This window comes from Chiloscyllium punctatum, chromosome X (assembly GCF_047496795.1).
Source record: "Chiloscyllium punctatum isolate Juve2018m chromosome X, sChiPun1.3, whole genome shotgun sequence".
Taxonomy (NCBI): Eukaryota; Metazoa; Chordata; class Chondrichthyes; order Orectolobiformes; family Hemiscylliidae; genus Chiloscyllium; species Chiloscyllium punctatum.
Genome location: NC_092791.1, coordinates 10,072,248 through 10,090,892, shown reverse-complemented (window position 1 = coordinate 10,090,892; position 18,645 = coordinate 10,072,248). Strand labels below are relative to the sequence as shown.

Genomic DNA, 18,645 nt, shown 5'->3' with positions numbered 1-18,645 from the left:
CCAACAAGTTCACACCGACCCTCCAAAGAGTAACCCACCCAGACCCATTTCCCTCTGACTAATTCACCTAACACTATGGGCAATTTAGCACGGCCAGTTCACCTGCCCTGCACATCTTTCAACTTTGGGAGGAAACCCACACAGACATGGGGAGAATGTGCAAACTCCACACAGACAGTTGCCCGAGGTTGGAAACAAACCCAAGGCCCTGGTGCTGTGAGGCAGCAGTGCTAACCACTGAGCCACTGTGCCACCTGATCTACACAGATAAGGTACTCATTGTCAGACAAAGAGATTGATCTGTGTCTATTTGAGCCTTTCAGAGTCAGTTACAGACAGGCATATTTAAGCAAGGACTCACTTATGTCTCATTCTGTGTTTACTGGTTCCCTCCCTTTTTATTAAGACATCAGTTGCTGCAGTCAAGGCCAGCATTTATTACCCTGTCCCTAGTTGCCCCTTGAGAAGGTGGTGGTGAGCTGCCTTCTCGAGCCACTACATGTGCTGTGGGTTGACCCAGAAAGCTGCTGGGGAGAGAATTCCAGGATTTTGACTCAGCGACACTGCAGGGACAGTGATACATTTCCGGGTCAATCCTAGTTGCCAAATAAGTCTCCAACCACCAGAGAGTTTACCCCCTGATACCCATTGATTCCAGAGTCTAGATTAGAGTGGTGCTGGAAAAGCACAGCAGGTCAGGCAGCATCCGAGGAGCAGGAAAATCGACGTTTCGGGCAAAAGCACTTCATCAGGAATCATTGTAAATTGGAAATGTATTCATACTGAGAGACTGGAGAATAATTTCTCCCATCATAGATGTTCAGCCATTGGGAAAAAAGCACTGAAGGTGACAAGGACGCAGAATGTACCCTGTGTTGGGGATTTCAATGTCCAACACCAAGAGTGGCTCGGCAGCTGTATTACTGATCGAGCTGGTGGGGTCCTAAAGGACATAGCTGCTAGACTGGGTCTGAGGCAGGTGGTGGGGGAACCAACAAGAGGGAAAAACATACTCAACCTCATCCTTACCAATCTGCCAGCTGCAGATGTATCTGTCCATGACAGTATCGGTGAGAGTGACCACCGCACAGTCCTTGTGGAGACAAAGTCCCACCTTCACATTGAGAATACCCTCCATCGTGTTGTGTGGCCTATCACTGTGCTCAATGGGACAGACTTCATACAGATCGAGCAACTCAAGACTGGGCATCCAGGAGGCTCTGTGGGCCATCAACAGCAGGAGAACTGTACTCCAGCACAATCTGTAACCTCATGGCCCGGCATATCATTGAGAGGCAAAGTCTTCATATTGTCTGTTTTGGGAGTGGGTTCAGGCAGTTTGAGGATTGCGATGTTTGTGTGTAAAGTAGTGCAGACCTGTGGAGTTTGCATCTAGTTTAGTCCCCTTACTTGAGGAGGGATATTGTTGCATTGGAGGCAGTTGAGAGAAAGTTCACGAGATCAATTCCAGAATCAAGGGTTTTGTGTTATGAAGAGAGCTTGATCAATTTCGGCCATTACTCACTAGAGCTCAGGACCCATTGATTCCAGTTTTGCCAGGGCTCCTTGATGCCACACTTGGCCGAATGCAGCCTTGATGTCAAGGGCTATCCCTCTCCCCTCCCCTCTGGAGTTCAGCTCTTTTGTCCATGTTTGACCCAAGGCTGTAATGAGGTCAGGAGCTGAGTGACCCTGGTGGGACCCAAACTGGGCCTCACTGAGCAGGTTATTGCTGAGCAGGTGCTGCTTGATAGCCCTGTTGGTGACACCTTCCATCACTTTCCTGATGATCGAGAGGAGACCGATGGGGCAGTAATTCACCAGGTTGGATTTGACCTGCCTTTTGGGTACAGGACATACCTGGGCAATCTTCCACATTGTCGGGTAGATGCCAGTGTTGTAACTGTACTGGAACAGCTTGGCTAGGGGAGCGACAAGTTCTGGAGCACAAGTCTTCAGTCCTATTGCTGGAATGTTGTCAGGGCCCATAGCCTTTGCAGTATCCAGTGTCTCCAACCATTTCTTGATATCACATGGAGTGAATCGGATTGGCTGAAGACTGGGATCTGTAACGGTGGGGACCACTGGAGGAGGCCGAGATGGGTCATCCACTCAGCACTTCTGGCTGAAGATTGCTGTGAAAGCTTCAGCCTGACCTTTTGCCCTGATGTGCTGGGCTCCTCCATCATTGAGGATGGGGATATTTGTGGGGGCTCCTCCTCCAGTGAGTTGTTTAATTCCCCCACCACCATTCACGACTGGATGTGGCAGGACTGCAGAGCTTCGATCTGATCCAGTGATTGTGGGATCACTTAGCCCTGTCTATCACTTGCTGCTTTTGCTGTTTGGTGTGTCAGTAATCCTGTTTGGGGGCTTCACCAGGTTAACATCTCATCTTCAGGAATACCTGGTGCTGCTCCTGCCATGTCCTCCTGCACCCTCCATTGAACCAGGGTTGATCCCCATGACTTGATGGTAATGGTTGAGTGGGGGATATGCCGGGCCATGAGGTTACAGATTGTGCTGGAGTACAGTTCTCCTGCTGTTGATGGCCCACAGAGCCTCATGGATGCCTAGTCCTGAGTTGCTAGACCTGTTCGTTGGGCCAACAAGTTACAGATCTTGGTTGAAAACAATTCTGCTGCTGCTTCTGGCCCATAGCAACTCATAGGGCTTTCCCCTGGGGTAGATTCTATTGACAGAAAGTTGTACAGATTCGGGAGAGAAAGAACTTTGTGATCTGTACAGCCAAGCTTTTCCACATTGAGAAGGAGGAGGTGATGCTGTGCTGATTGACGTCCATTGGCTTTTCCTTTGGAGGATTGGTGGGATGCTGAGCAAGGAGAGGCCCTCCTGTGGAAGGACCAATACACTGATGTGAAAGCCTCTCTTCAAACACTGTTGTTTGCAAAGCCAGTTTCCCCTGATGGCTGTTAGCTATCTCCAAATCAACAACATCGGGTGTTGGTATCTCCCACGTTTGAGACAGGAAATAGGATGATTGTGAATGTAACTTTGCAAATGACTGGTATTGATTGGAACCACACCCATTCTTGTCTAATGTCAAAATGAATTCAAGGTAGTAAAGTCTAACTACGTAATCATAAAAGCATTTGTACTTGTTCCTTTTCAATCCAATGGCATTACGATTGCTTCAATATCAATCCATGACTGCCCTCCTGCCATTGATATGGCTCTGGTTTGAGACCATTGTCTTGCTGTCACCAAAAACGAGTTGCTCACCTTGGGAAGCTCAATTATTTTTTCATTTGCTAAGTGTCACTGATTGAGCCAGTGCTTATTTCCCCTTGAGAAGGTGGGGGTGAGCTGCCATCTTGAACCGCTGCAGTCCACGTGCTGTGGGTTGACCCACAATGCCCTGAGGGAGAGAATTCCTGGATTTTGACCCAGCGACACTGAAGGAATGGCGATATATTTCCAAGTCAGGATGGTGAGGGGCTCGGAGGGGACCTTGAAGGTACTGGTGTTTGATTCACACTCTATCCACCACCTTCAACATTCATTCCCTTCATCACCATGTCATTGTGCATTATCTAGAAGTGCAGCATCTTCCCAAGCCTACTTCACTAAGAACTTCCAAACCTACAATCGCTGGCATCTAGAAGGACAATGGCAGTAGCTATATGGCCACACCACCCCCTGCAATTTCCCCCCCAAGTTGCATGTCAGTACAGTCTCTCACCATTTCATTTTGCCATTGTGTTTATGTGGTGAGTCCAGTTGAGTTTCTGGTGAGTGGTAGTCCCCAGGATGTTCATAATGAGGGATTCAATGATGGTAACAGCATTGATTATCAAAGGATGGTGGTTAGATGATCTCTTATTGGAGATGGTCATTGTCTGGCACTTGTGTGGTGCGACTGTTGCTTATCCCTGTATATTATCCTGGTCTTACTGCATTTGGACACGGACTGCTTTAGTATCTGAAGAGTCGCGAATGGTGCTGAACATTGTGCGAAGACCTCCACTTCTGACCTAATGATGGGGGGGGGGGGGGAAGGTCATTGATGAAGCAGCTGAAGGTAGTTGGTCTAGGACACTACCCTGAAGAACACCTGCAGAGATGTCCCAGAGATGACTGACCTCCAGCAACCACAATCATCTTCCCCAGTGCCAAGTATGACTCCAACCAGTGGAGAGTTTGCCCCCAAATACCCCTTGATTCCAGTTTTGCCAGGGCTCCTTGATGCTGCACTCAGTCAAATGCAGCCTTGATGTCAAGGGCTGTCACTCTCACCTCACCACATGAGTCTGTAAAGAACTCTTGTGCCCAAGGGCCCTGGTGGAACCCGAGCTGCACATGGGTGAGTGGTTTGTCAAAGCACTGCTGATGTCATACTCTGTGAGTTTGCTGATGATTGAGAATAGACTCAAAGGCTGGTGGATTGGGTTTGTCCTGATGTTTGTGGACATGGTGTTACCTGGGATATCTCTAGGCAATCAACACTGTTGGTGAAGTGGTCAGTTTCTTGCCACTGTCATTGGGAGGGGGTGGCTGAATGAGCAGCTATGTGGAAAGACTATGCTTGAGCCTCCTCTAATCCTCACTTATATGGGGCAAAGTAGCCATTCCTCTGTTGGCCCTGGATCCAGCTGGATTTATCTACCAGCAACCAGCTCCTGAGCTACTCCACCTGGGTTTTATTTGTTGGAGTGTTGACAATCTTAGACACCTTCTGTCATTCATGTAATGAGAAGTCTATGGTCCCTTGTACCCAACCTTTAGACCTTCTAATCAGCTTCATATCAGCGTGGAAAATTACCTTGCTCAGTATCAAAGTTCTAACGTGCTTAATGAAAGGAAGAGAGTGTTAGGAAGGGTTGATGCTTCCTCAGCACAATTCAGGACTCTTGTACTCAAAATAGCTCCACCTTGTTAACTTCTCTCAATGTCAAGAATTCTTTCGACTGTGTTGAACGGAATACCAACATTATACAATACTCCCATTTATTTTCACTCCCATCTGTGGGATGTGGGCGTCATTGGCTGGGCCCAGCATTTATTGCCCGTCCCTAGTTGTCCCCCTTGAGAAGGTGGGGGTGAGCTGCCATTTTGAACCACTGCAGACCATGTGCTGTGGGTTGACCCACAATGCCCTGAGGGAGGGAATTCCAGGATTTTGACCCAGTGACACTGAAGGGACAGTGATATATTTCCAAGTCAGGATGGTGAGTGACGTGGAGGGGGACTTACAGAGGGTGGTGTTCCCCTGTATCTGCTGCTTGTCCTTCTGGATGGAAGTGGTCATGGGTTTGGAAGGTGCTGTCTGAGGATCTTTAGTGCATCGTGTCACGAAATAGTCTCCAGGAAGGGTTGGAAATGATGGGATTTCCTGCAAGCTTTATCCAACTGGTCTACCTGTTGAATGCCAATCTCTGAACCTGGAAAACTGAATGATATTTGTCAGTTTTGACTAATCCTGAATTGTGGGGCAATGTCTCCTTTCCATTTCAGAGTGGTTCAGTTGTTAAAGTGTGAGTTGCTTTTCTCTGCAGTCTGTATTCCCAAGTGAGCAGTAAATTGGAAATGTATTCATACTGAGAGACTGGAGAATAATTTCTCCCATCATAGATGTTCAGCCATTGGGAAAAAAGCACTGAGGGTGACAAGGTCACAGAATGGACCCTGGGTGGGGGATCTCAATGTCCACCACCAAGAGTGTCTCAGCAGCAGTATTACTGATCGAGCTGGTGGGGTCCTAAAGGACATCGCTGCTAGACTGGGTCTGAGGCAGGTGGTGGGGGAACCAACAAGAGGGAAAAACATACTCAACCTCATCCTTACCAATCTGCTAGCTGCAGATGTATCTGTCCATGACAGTATCGGTGAGAGTGACCACCACACAGTCCTTGTGGAGACAAAGTCCCACCTTCACATTGAGAATACCCTCCATCGTGTTGTGTGGCCTATCACTGTGCTCAATGGGACAGACTTCATACAGATCTAGCAACTCAAGACTGGGCATCCATGAGGCTCTGTGGGCCATCAACAGCAGGAGAACTGTACTCCAGCACAATCTGTAACCTCATGGCCCGGCATATCATTGAGAGGCAAAGTCTTCATATTGTCTGTTTTGGGAGTGGGTTCAGGCAGTTTGAGGATTGCGATGTTTGTGTGTAAAGTAGTGCAGACCTGTGGAGTTTGCATCTAGTTTAGTCCCCTTACTTGAGGAGGGATATTGTTGCATTGGAGGCAGTTGAGAGAAAGTTCACGAGATCAATTCCAGAATCAAGGGTTTTGTGTTATGAAGAGAGCTTGATCAATTTCGGCCATTACTCACTAGAGCTCAGGACAATGAGAGGAGATCTAATTGAGGTGTGTAAGATGCTGAAGGGGATGAGCAAAGTAAAAGTAGAGAGGATCTTTCCTCATGTGGGGGACAATCTAGAACAAGAGGTCACAGTTTTAGGATAAGGAGTGGCAGATTTAAAACAGAGCTGAGGAGAAATTACTTCTCTCAAAGGATTGTGAATCTGTGCAATTCACTCCCTTAGAGTGTGGTGAATGCTGGGATATTGAGGAACTTTATGCAGGAGAGAGAGACAGCTTTTTAATAATGACAGATTGAAGGCTTATGCAGAGCGGGCAGGAAAGTGGAGTTGAGGCCAAGATGAGGTCAGCCATGATTTGTACTAAATGGAAGAGCAGGCTCAAGGGGCTGAATGGCCTCCTAGTCATATGTGCTTAACCCCTTTATCACCTGCTCAACGATGTCTGGCCTGATCAGCATGTCCCGGACCTCATGACCACCTTGCACAGTCACAGACGTCATACGATGTACAGCACAGAAACAGACCATTCGGACCAACCACTCGAGCCTCCTTCCATCTTTTCTCATCCAAAACTACCATTGTATGTCTACATCCCCTTCTCCATCCTTTACCTGTCAAGTTTCTCCTTAAACATTTATGCACTTTGGCCACTTCGTACGCGAGCGAGTCCCACATTCTCCCCAAACTCTGGGTAAAGAAGTCTCTTCTGAATTCCCTGTGGGATTTCTTGGGGACTCTCTTATTGACGGCCTTGACTTCTGCTCTTCCTGAGGAGAGGAAGCACTCTCTCTGTATCCACTTGGTCAAAATCTCTCATCATATTTCAGACCTGCCCTCACCTCCGCTCAATGTGAGAAAGACCTAGACTTTCCTGACATGTCAAACCTTCAAATTTCTGCATTTGTCCTTGTAAATCCCTGTGCCCTTTCCAGTGCCTCTCTCTCTTCTTTCTAATATAGTAACCAGAACTACAAGGCGTACTGTAAAGTGTGGTCTAAGCAAGGTTCAATACAGGTTCAACAAAACCTCTCTAATTCAGGCAAATGAAGGTGGCGCTTTGCTTTGGAGGGCTTGGTCTCGCTCCTGTCGGAAGGATGTTGCGAAACTCAAAAAGGTTCAGGCAAGATTCACAAGGACATTGCCAGGGTTGGAGGGTTTGAGCTATAGAGAGAGGTTGAACAGGCTGGGGCTGTTTTCCCTGGAGCATTAGAGTTTGAGGGGTGACCTTATAGAGATTTATAAAATCATGACTGGCATGGATAAGGTAAATCGACAAGGTCTTTTCCCTGGGGTGGGGGAGTCCAGAACTGGAGGGCATAGGTTTAGGGTGAGAGGGGAAAGATCTACAAAGGACCTAAGGGGACAACGTTTTCACACAGAGTGTGGTGAGTGTGTGGAATGGGCTGCCAGAGAAAGTGGTGGAGGCTGGTACAATTACAGCATTTAAAAGACATCTGGATGGGTATATGAATAGGAAGGGTTTAGCAGGATATGGGCCAAGTGCTGGCAAATGGGACTAGATGAATTTAGGATATCTGGTCGGCATGGATGAATTGGACTGAAGGGTCTGTTTCTGTGCTATATTACACTATGACTCTAAGTCTTGCAGAATTGACTTGTTAGCATAATTAAAGTCAAAAATCACACAACACCAGGTTATAGTATAACAGGTTTATTTGAAAGTACAAGCTTTTGGAGCGCTGCTCCTTCATCAGGTAGCTTAACTTTGTCCAGGCCAGTCCAACACTGGCACCTCCACATCGCAGCATAATTAAAATGCAGGCGCTGAAAGGGTAGCACAGATACAAAATTGGAGAAGAGACAGAAAACGGAAAGAACTGATTTTGAATTTGGTATTTGGATCCCGACCCATTTTCATGTTTGTTAACAACCGGAATCTCTGCGGATGACTCAGACCTCTTTAGCACCACAAAGAATGAGCAGGGTAGTGGGAGAACTTAGACAGGGCGAACGTGAGTACATCAGATGATGGAGATCAGAGTCAAGATTAAAGTGAGGCTGGAAAGGCACAGCAGGTCAGGCAGCATCCGAGGAACTTAGACAGGCTGGCAAAATGGATGGACTTATGCCAGATAGAAATTAATGCAGAGCAGTGTGAGATGGTACATTTTGGTGCCAAGTATGAGTTGAATGGTGACATTTTAAAAGGGGCACAGGAAGTGGCGGGATGGGGGAGGGGGAGTGACGCATACAAACCTTTCAACGTAGCAGGACAGGTTCAACAGGATGTTAAATGAAAGCAAATGGGATCCTTCATCGTATTAACAGAGACAGAGTTTAGAAATCATGCCAACTGTTTCTAAACTGTTGGCTAGACCTCAGCTGGTGTGATTGATTCTGGGCACCACACATTAAGGAAGATGCCATGGTGAGAGGGCACAAGAAGAGGGTTGAGGGGTCCCGGGTCTGTGGAGGGACTGGAGAAGTTGCTGTTCTCGGGGTAGAGAAGGTCAAGGAGAGGTTCAATGGAAACTCTCAGTAAGGACATTGCTGGCAATTGTAGGCAAATTCTTGACCTGATTGGAAGTTGGCTGAGCAGAAAGAGACAGAGAGTAGGGATAATGAGCTGTATATTTGTCAACCAGTGAAACAGGAGTAGGGCCCATGTGAAATGCCCTGATCCTGTGTGTGGCATTTAAGATCAAATTTAGTGCAGAGAATGTGCCCCTTATGTGCTCCACAGGTTGGGCCCCTCCTCCCCGAACATTGATGGTGGGACAGAAAGTCACGTGCCTAAATGACACAAAGACGGACAACATTGTAAACCCTGGAGCTGAAGATATTGACAGATAAGAGAATGAGCAAGGCTGGAAAATGGATTGAAATGGAAGAAAATGTGAGCTGATCTGTTGTAGACCAAAAAGGGTCAAACAGGATCCTCTCAAAAAGCTAGAAACAGTGGAGGAATGAAAGACCCTTGGAGATCCAGATATCAGAATGGTATTTGGGCTCCAAAAACTAAGAGATGACGAGAGGGTAAACAGACTAGGGTGGTATCCTTTAGGTTTAGAAGATTAAAGGTGACTTTAGGGCAGTTAAGGGAAAAGGGCAGCACAGTGGCTCAGTGGTTAGCACTGCAGCCTCACAGCGTAAGGGACCCAGGTTTGATTCCAGTCTGTGTGGAATTTGCACATTCTCCCCCGTGTCTGCGTGGGTTTTCTCTCACACTCTAAAGATATACAGGTTAGGTGGTTTGGCCATGGAAAGTTGTCCATAACATTCAGGACGTGCAGGCTAGGTGGGTTAGCCATGGGAAATGTGGGGTTAAGGGGAGGGGGATGGGTCTGCATGGGGCGACTTTCGGAGGGTCGACGTGGACTCGATGGGCTGAATGGCCTGCTCCCATGCTGGAAGGATTCTTTGATTTAACCGAAGCTTTCCAGACACCAGAGGAAACCTAGCATAAATAGGAAGAAACTACTCCTGCTGTTCGGCTAAATCGAAGATAAGGGGCCAGAGTCTGAAAATTAGAGCCCAAGATTTCAGGCATGAAATTGGGCAGCAGTTTGACCGACAAAGTAGCGATCGAAATTTGCAAGGTTCCTCTCCAAGCAGTGATCGAGGCCAGAAGAATTGTAAACTTTCAAGTGGTGATTACTGCATTTTTGTCAACTGAGGGGATGAAGGGAAGTGGGGTTCAGTCACAGATCAGCCTGGATCTTAAAGATTGGCAGGACAGACTCCCGGGGCTAAATTGGCTACTTCTGTTCCTGTATCTTCAACATCTTGAGCAGTTTTTGAAGCAGTAACTAAGGAGAAACTCTTCCAGTGGTTGAAGGGTGAGGATAACCAGAGGACAAACAGAAAAAGAAAAAGCGGCAAAAAAAAAACCAAAGATGCCCAAAGCAAATGTTCCTTTTTTCCCCTCAGTGCGTTGTTATAATTCAGAAAGAGTGGTGGAACTTACGAAGATGAATTGGATGAATCGTAGAAGGGGTAAGTTGAAAGAGCATGGGTGTAGACAGCTCTTCCAGATGGCTACAATAGGCTGAGTGGCCATGGTATCACTCTAGGATGCCATGGTCTTGTGAAAGGCAGAAGCTGAGCCCCTGAGGTTAGCTGCGAATGGCCACCTTGGACATCAAGGTAGCGTTGGATGCGCTTGACCATGAGAAACCCAGTAAAGTGGAAGTCAATGGGAATCGAGTGAAAGAGTCTCCAGTTACTGGAATTCTACACAAAGCACGTGAAAATGGTTGTGGCGGTTGGAGGTCAGTCATCTCAGCTCCAGGACATCTCAGCAGGAGTTCCTCAGGGTAGTGTCCTGGGCCCAACCATCTTCAGCTGCTTCATCAATGACCTTCCCTCCATCATAAGGTCAGAAGGGGGGATTTTGCCAAAGATTGCACAATGTTCAGCACCATTTACGACTCCTCAGACACTGAAGCAGTCCATTTGCAAATGTAACAAGATCTGGACAATATCCAGGTTTGGGCTGACAAGTGACAAGTAATGTTCACGAATCCTCAGATGATGAAATGGTTCATGTCTGGTTGGCAGAAAACAGAGAGGATGAAAAAATGGGTCTTTGTCTTATTGGCAGGATGGAATCTCGCGGCATCTGCACTAGGGCCTCAATGTTTTCCAACTGACATCGATGACTAAGACAAGGGTAACCCAAAGACATGTGTCTACATTTGCATATGACCCAATGGTAGGGAGGATTGTATGGTATGAACATGACAATAATAAGGATGCTGACCAATATGGATAGGTTAAGTGAAGGGGGCAAAAATCTGGCAGATGGAGTATAATGGAGGGAAAAATGTGGATTTGTTCACTTCAGCAGGAAGGACAAAGGAGCGAAGAATTCAAGAGCTAGCGACAGTGAAAATCTGAGGGGAAGGAGGAATTAGGTGTTATATAAAGTTAGTTTGCAGGTACAGAACATAATTGAGAAGGCAAATGGGGTGCTGTCCTTTTATTGAGAAATTGAAAATAAAAGTGAGAATGTTATGCTTCACCTACGCAGGGCATTAGTGAGACCACGTCTCGAATACTGTGTGCTGTTTTGGTCTCCTTATTTAAGGAAGGATGTTCGTGTGTTGGAAGTGGTTCAGAGGAGGTTCACTCGATTGAGACCTGGACCTACTGTGGCTTTGTCTTACAGACAGTTTGGGGTTTGTTTCCACTGGAGTTCAGAAGAGAGAGAGGTTACTGGTTGACATGTCTGGACTTGACACTGTGGACATGGAAAGGATGCTTCTTCTTGTAGGAAACAAGAAACCCATTGAACAATGGAACAGACCAGAGGGGCTGAATGGTCAACACTCATTCTTCATTAGATTTAGACTGTGGTGTACAACAAAGTATCATTACCTCTAAACAATGCAAGTTACTCATATGTGATACCACAAGCCTTGCACAACACTTGAGTCTCTATCTGCTGAAACTATGTACCACTGGAGAGATACACAATCTAAATGGCAGAGACAAATTCTTCTGTCTTTTCTGTCAGACTGACACAGGTATTATTCTACTGTGGGGATGGGAACACTCCAATCTTGCACTGAGAAAGACTTCAGATACTTTCACAAGCCCTTGGGGATAGACAGACGTATCTCACTGTCTTTGAAAAGCTCTGAAGATACCACCAGCTTTGCTGTTGCTTTTTGGACCCTATTGCCTTGTTTTATTGGAGTGTTGCCAATCCTCGAGATCTTTTGTCATTCATGTAATGAAAGGTCTATAGTCCCTTGTACCCAACCTTTAAACCTTCTAATTAGCTTCATATCAGCGTGGAAAATTACATTGCTCAATATCAAGGTTCTAATGTGCCTAACGAAAGGAAGAGAGTGTGAGGAAGGGTTGATGCTTTCTCAGCACAATTCAAGATTCATGTACTCTGAATAGCTCCACCTTGTTAACTTCTCTCGATGTCAAGCCTCTTGGCTGGATTGAATGGAATAATCTTCAGGGAATGCTGGAAACAGTGGGATTTGGTGCAAGCTTTCTCTAACTGATCTACCTATTAAGTTCAAATCTCGGACCTAACATCCCTCACACACCGAATAGTATCTGTCAGCTTTACTGAATGGTCACCCCTCTGAGGTTAGGTTCTGGTCCACACCAGTTACTGTAAGTAAGCCTGCAGGAGGTGAAGAAGGTCAATGGGATGTTGGGCCTTCATAGTGAGAGGGTTCGAGTACAGGAGCAGGGATGTCTTGCTGCAGTTGGACAGGGCCTTGGTGAGACCACACCTGGACTATTGTGTGCAGTTTGGATCTCCTTATCTGAGGAAGGATGTTCTGGTGATGGAGGGAGTACAGCAAAGGTTTCCCAGACTGATTCCTGGGATAGCAGGAGTGACGTATGAAGAGACTGGATTGTTTCGGACTGAGCTATTTTAAAACAGCTTATGTTGTTTGTTGTCTCAAAAAATTGGTCATTATATTGAACTCCACTAAAAGTGATCTCTCCATTGAGGGGAGGTGATGGCGTAGTGCTATTTACCAGACCATTAAGCCAGAGACCTAGTAAATGTTCTGGGTTCGATTCCCATCATGGAAGAGTGTGGAACTTGAATTCACTGAAAAGCTAGAATTAAAAGTCTAATGGAGATGCTACAACCATTGAAAAACCCATCTGGCTCATTAATGTCCTTCAGGGAAGGAAATCTGCCATCCTTATCTGGTCTGATCTACATGTGACTCCAGACCTATAGCAATATGGGTGACTCACAATTGCCCTTTGAAATGGCCCAGCAAGCTACTCAGTTGTACCACTGTGCACCATCAACAGCTCCAGAGCTGTATGGATTCTTTTCTTGCTTCACAGTATGTGGATGTCACTGGCTGGACAGCAGCTGAGATGACTGACCTCGAACAACCACAACCATCCTCCGATGTGCCAGGTATGACTTCAACCAGTAGAGAGTTTGCCCCATGATACCCATTGATTCCAGTTTTGCCAGGGCTCCTTGATGCCACACTCGGTCGAATGCAGCCTTGATGTCAAGGACTGTCCCTCTCCCCTCCTCTCTGGAGTTCAGCTCTTTTGTCCATGTTTGACCCAAGGCTGTAATGAGGTCAGGAGCTGAGTGACCCTGGTGGGACCCAAACTGGGCCTCACTGAGCAGGTTATTGCTGAGCAGTAACTGTTGGTGGCACTGTTGGTGACACCTTCCATCACTTTCCTGATGATCGAGAGGAGACAGATGGGGCGATAATTGGCTGGGTTGGATTTGTCTGGCTTTTTTGGTACAGGAAATAACCTGGGCAATTTTCAATGTTGTCGGGTAGATACCGGTGTTGTAACTGTACTGGAACAGCTTGGCTAGGGGAGCGGCAAGTTCTGGAGCACAAGTCTTCAGATCCTGAAGCACTCCATGTTCAAATGCTGTAAGATCTGGACAATATCCAGGATTCCAGGATTGGGCTGAAAAGTAACATTCATGCCACACAAATACCAGACAATGCCAATCTACAATAAGAGACAATCTAACCATTGCTCCTTGACATTCAATGGCATTATCGTTGCTAAAACCCCCACTATCAACATGCTGGGGTTATGATTGACTAGCCTTACAAATAAAGTGGCTCCAAGAGCAGGTCAGAGCCTAGGAATCCTGCAGCGAGTAACTCACCTCCTGTCTCCCCAAAGTCTGTCCCACCATCTACAAGGCGCAAGTCAGGAGGGTGATGGAATACTCCCCACTTGCCCCTGGATGGGGGCAGCTCCAACAGCACTCAAGAAGCTCAATACCATCCAGGACAAAGCATCCCGCTTGATTGGCCCCACATCCACAAACATCCACTCCCTCCCCACCGACGCTCAGTAGTAGCAGTGTTTACCATCCAGAAGATGCAAAAATTCACCATGGCTCATTAGACAGCACCTTCCAAAGCCATGATCACCATCACCTTCTCAAGGGCAATTAAGGACAGACAATAAATGCTGGTCCAGCCAGTGGCGCCCCCATCCTATGAATGAAGAAAAAAAATTTGCATCTTCAATCTATCAATCAGTACAGAGCTTCAAGCTGACAGAGAGAGCTGTGTCTGGTTATGTTTGGCTATGTTTGATCTACTAGGTGAGAGTGTAACCCATCAATCATATGGACCCAGTCAGAGAGTTGTGATTAATCACTAATACTGATCCAATCAGGGAAAGTTGTGATCAACCTGTAATGTTGGTCCAATCTAAGTGAGTTGTGATCTAACACGAGCATTGTCCCATTAGGAAGTTAAAATATGGAGTTGACATATGCATCAAATTTGATCAAATTTCTAATTGACTAATGATCCCCAGCGTGAACAGTGCACTCCTGTTCCTATATTCCGCTTTTAGTGACTTCAAACAAGGATGATCACAAATATGACAAACATGGTTGTTCCAGTATAGTCACAACACTGGCATCTACTCACCAATGTGGAAAGATGCCCAGGTATGTCCTGTACCCAAAAGGCAGGTCAAATCCAACCTGGCCAATTACTGCCCCATCGGTCTCCTCTCGATCATCAGGAAAGTGATGGAAGGTGTCACCAACAGGGCTATCAAGCAGCACCTGCTCAGCAATAACCTGCTCAGTGAGGCCCAGTTTGGGTCCCACCAGGGTCACTCAGCTCCTGACCTCATTACAGCCTTGGTTCAAACATGGATAAAAGAGCTGAACTCCAGAGGGGAGGGGAGAGGGATAGCCCTTGACATCAAGGCTGCATTCGACCGAGTGTGGCATCAAGGAGCCCTGGCAAACCTGGAATCAATGGGTATCAGGGGGCAAACTCCCCGCTGGTTGGAGTCATACCTGGCACATAGGAAGATGGTTGTGGTTGTTGGAGGGTCAGCTATCTCAGCTCCAGGATATCTCTGCAGGAGTCCCTCAGGGTAGTCTCCTAGGCCCAACCATCTTCAGCTGCTTCAGCTATGACCTTCCCTCCATCATTGCAGGAACGTTTGCCCACGATTACATAGCTCATGATTTCTCAGATACTGAAACAGCAAGATCTGGGCAGCATCCAGGCTGATGATACAAAGTGGCAAGTTGTATTCACAGCATTTCCAATAAGACACAATCTAACCACCACCCCTTGACATTCAGTGGTGTTACCATCAATGATTCCCCCACTTTCAACATCCTGTAGCTTACCATTGACCAGAAACTGACTTGGACAAGTTATAAATACATTGGCTACAAGAGCAGGTCAGAGGCTAGGAATCCTGCAGTGCATACCTCACCTCCTAACTCCCCAAAGCCTGTCCCACCATCTCCAAGGCACAAGTCAGGAGGGTGATGGAATACTCCTCACTTGCCTGGATGCGGGCAGCTCCAACAACAGTCAAGAAGCTCAACACCATCCAGGACAAAACAGCCCACCCGATTGGCACCATATCCACAAGCATCCACTTCCTCCATCACCAATACTCAGTAGCAGCAGTGTGTACCATCTATAACATGCACTGCAGAAATTCATCACAGATCCTCAGACAGCACCTTCCAAACCCATGACCACTTCCATCTAAAAGGATAAGGGCAGCAGATACATGGGAACACCCAGCCCCTGCAAGTTCCCCTCTGAGTCCCTCACGACCCTGACTTGGAAATATATTGCCGTTTCTTCACTGTCACTGGGTCAAAATCCTGGAATTCCCTCCCTCAGGGCATTGTGGGTCAACCCACAGCACATGGACTGCAGCGGTTCAAGATGGCAGCTCACCCCCACCTTCTCAAGGGGGCAACCAGGGGTGGCCAATAAATACTGGGTTAGGTGCTACACATGAACGAATGAAACAAGTTACTTGTTTAGTGATATCAGCCACTTTTCTTGGCTTTGTGAATAGCTACGTGCCTTGCAGAAAATTCATTCTGATCCCAATGTCTCGTCAAAGGTTTTCAAATCAGAACATACTACTTTGCCACTGTGATTCTTTGTACATTGTCTTTAAATTTTATCTGGGCTTTATTCCAGTGAGGCCCAATCACAGTTTAAGATCTTCAGGTACTAACTGATGGCTTTGAGTTTCTGATTATCTCAAAAATCCCAATAGATGCCATCAATTTTGCTTTTGGAACTGCTTGTATCATTGTGTTGTTAGTCCAAAAGACCTTCTATGATTCATTTCATGATGGGGAATGTAATGAGAGGTCCTTAGTCCCTTCTACTCAACCTTTAAACCTTCTAATCAGCTTCATATCAGAGTGGAAAATTACTTTGCTCCCTGTCACGTGCCTAATACAAGGAAGAATTAGGAAGGTTTGCTGCTTCTTGCACTATCAGGACTCTTGCACTCTGAAGGTTGGAACTGGAACAGCTCAGAGCAGGGAACTCTGTTGCCATATCATCATATTATTACTGTTCATAAATATTGCTCAGAAAGACTTTGAGGTCTGGCCTGAACTTGCAGGAGGAATGGAAGAATCCACACACAGTTGACACACCAATCCACAGGAGACTTTTATTGTTCTCTCTCAAGGCGAAGTTGAGAGCCACGAGCGAATAATCCTGAGGAGTCTTCTGAATATTGCATGTTAAAGACTTACCAAGAAGGGAAGGAAAGTGAGAAATCCTGTCAAGTGTCTTTATGTCCACAGTACCTTTCTCTTCAGAACTGTTTTGCTCTCAGCAAAGGACTTACACAGGCAGTGATTCCTCCAACATCAACATATCTAGCAACTAGAGTTACAACGCACTGAGGGAATAGGGTTCAGACAGAAACCTTGAGCTAGTGACAGAATATTTGTGGCCAACTATGCTCATTTACCTAACAGAAAAGTATTGTGAACATTATGAACTTTCATACGTTGAAAGGTCGAGTTGGGATCCATGATTAACATTGACCGAATGAGAGAGAGAGAGAGAGATGTGATCAATCACTCACATTGATCCAACTGGGGAGAGATATGATCAACCACTGATACTGATCCAATGAGAGAGGGAACAAGAGAGGGAAGTGTGATCAATCATTGACATGAATTCAATGAATGGGAGAGAGAGATGTGATCAGTCACTGACATTGATCCAATGAGAGAGAGATATAAGCCTGATCACTAACATTGATCTAAAGACAGAAATCAGTGATGATCAATCACTCAAATTGATCCAATAGGATATATATTTGGTGAATGACTGACACCCAATGAGAGAGAGATGTGATCAATACTGACATTGATCCAATGAGAGAGTGATGTGATTAATCAGTGATGATGACCCAATGAGAGAGAGAGATGTAATCAATCACTGAAACTGATCCAGTGAGAGAGATGAGATCAGTCACTCACATTGACCAATGACAGAGAGAGAGAGAGACATTATCAATCACCCATTGAGAAAGAGAGAGACGAGACTGATTACTGACATTGATCAGATTGCTCTCTCATTGTAACAATCACTGACATTGATCTAAATAGAGAAATAATTGATCGATCGCTCTCATTATTCCAATGAGAGATTATATGATCTAAGATTGAGATTTACCCAATGAGAAAGACATTTGATCAATCACTGAAATTGATTCAACGAGAGAGAGAGAGATATGAGATTGATCATTCTCGTTGATCCAAAGAGAGCTCTGATCAACTAGTGACATTGACTAATGAGAGAGAGAAATGTACTGACAGTCACTGCAATTGACAAAGTGTGAGTGAGAAATGATCAATTATTGCCACTGACCCAACGAAAGGAGATGAGACCAATTATTGACATTGATCCAATGAGAGGAAGATGTAGTTAATCCCTGACATTTATTCAGTGAGGGACAGACACTGCCAATCACTGATGTTGGTCCTATGATTGAGAGAGAGGAGATCAACCACTGATATTGATCCAGTGAAATACAGAATTGATCACTGACAATGATCCAATAAGAGTTAGAAAGTTCTGATCAATCACTGACATTGAAAAGAGCAATAGGTGATTAATCGCTCACGTGGATCCAAAGAGCAATATATGTGATCAATGACTACATTTACCCATTGAGAAAGGAAGATGTGATCAATCACTCACATTGTTCCCATGAGAGAGAGACGTGATTAATCAGTGACATTGATCCAATGGGAGAACGATGCAGTCAACGACTGACACTGATCCAATGCGAGAGTGAGATGTGATCATTCACTGATTTTGCTGGAACGAGAGAGAGAGATGTGATCATTCACAGACGTTGATCTGTTGGCAAAGAGAGGGAGAGAGGTATGATTAATTAATGATATTGATCTAATGAGAGAGACATGTGGTCAGTGAAATCGATCCAATGAGTGAGATGTGACCATTCACTAACATTTATTCAATGAGAGAGACGTGATCAATCACTGGCATTGATCCAAAAAGAGAAATAGGTGATCAATCACTCGCATGGATCCGATGAGAGATAAATGTGATCAAAGCCTGACATT

General features: G+C 45.9%; 1 protein-coding gene across 2 annotated transcripts in view; it reads left to right on the top strand.

Moving 5' to 3' along the window:
- Positions 1–18,645, top strand: part of LOC140471182 (myc box-dependent-interacting protein 1-like) — an 80,594-nt gene that overhangs the window by 6,990 nt on the left and 54,959 nt on the right. The gene's annotated exons all lie outside the window — the stretch shown is intronic.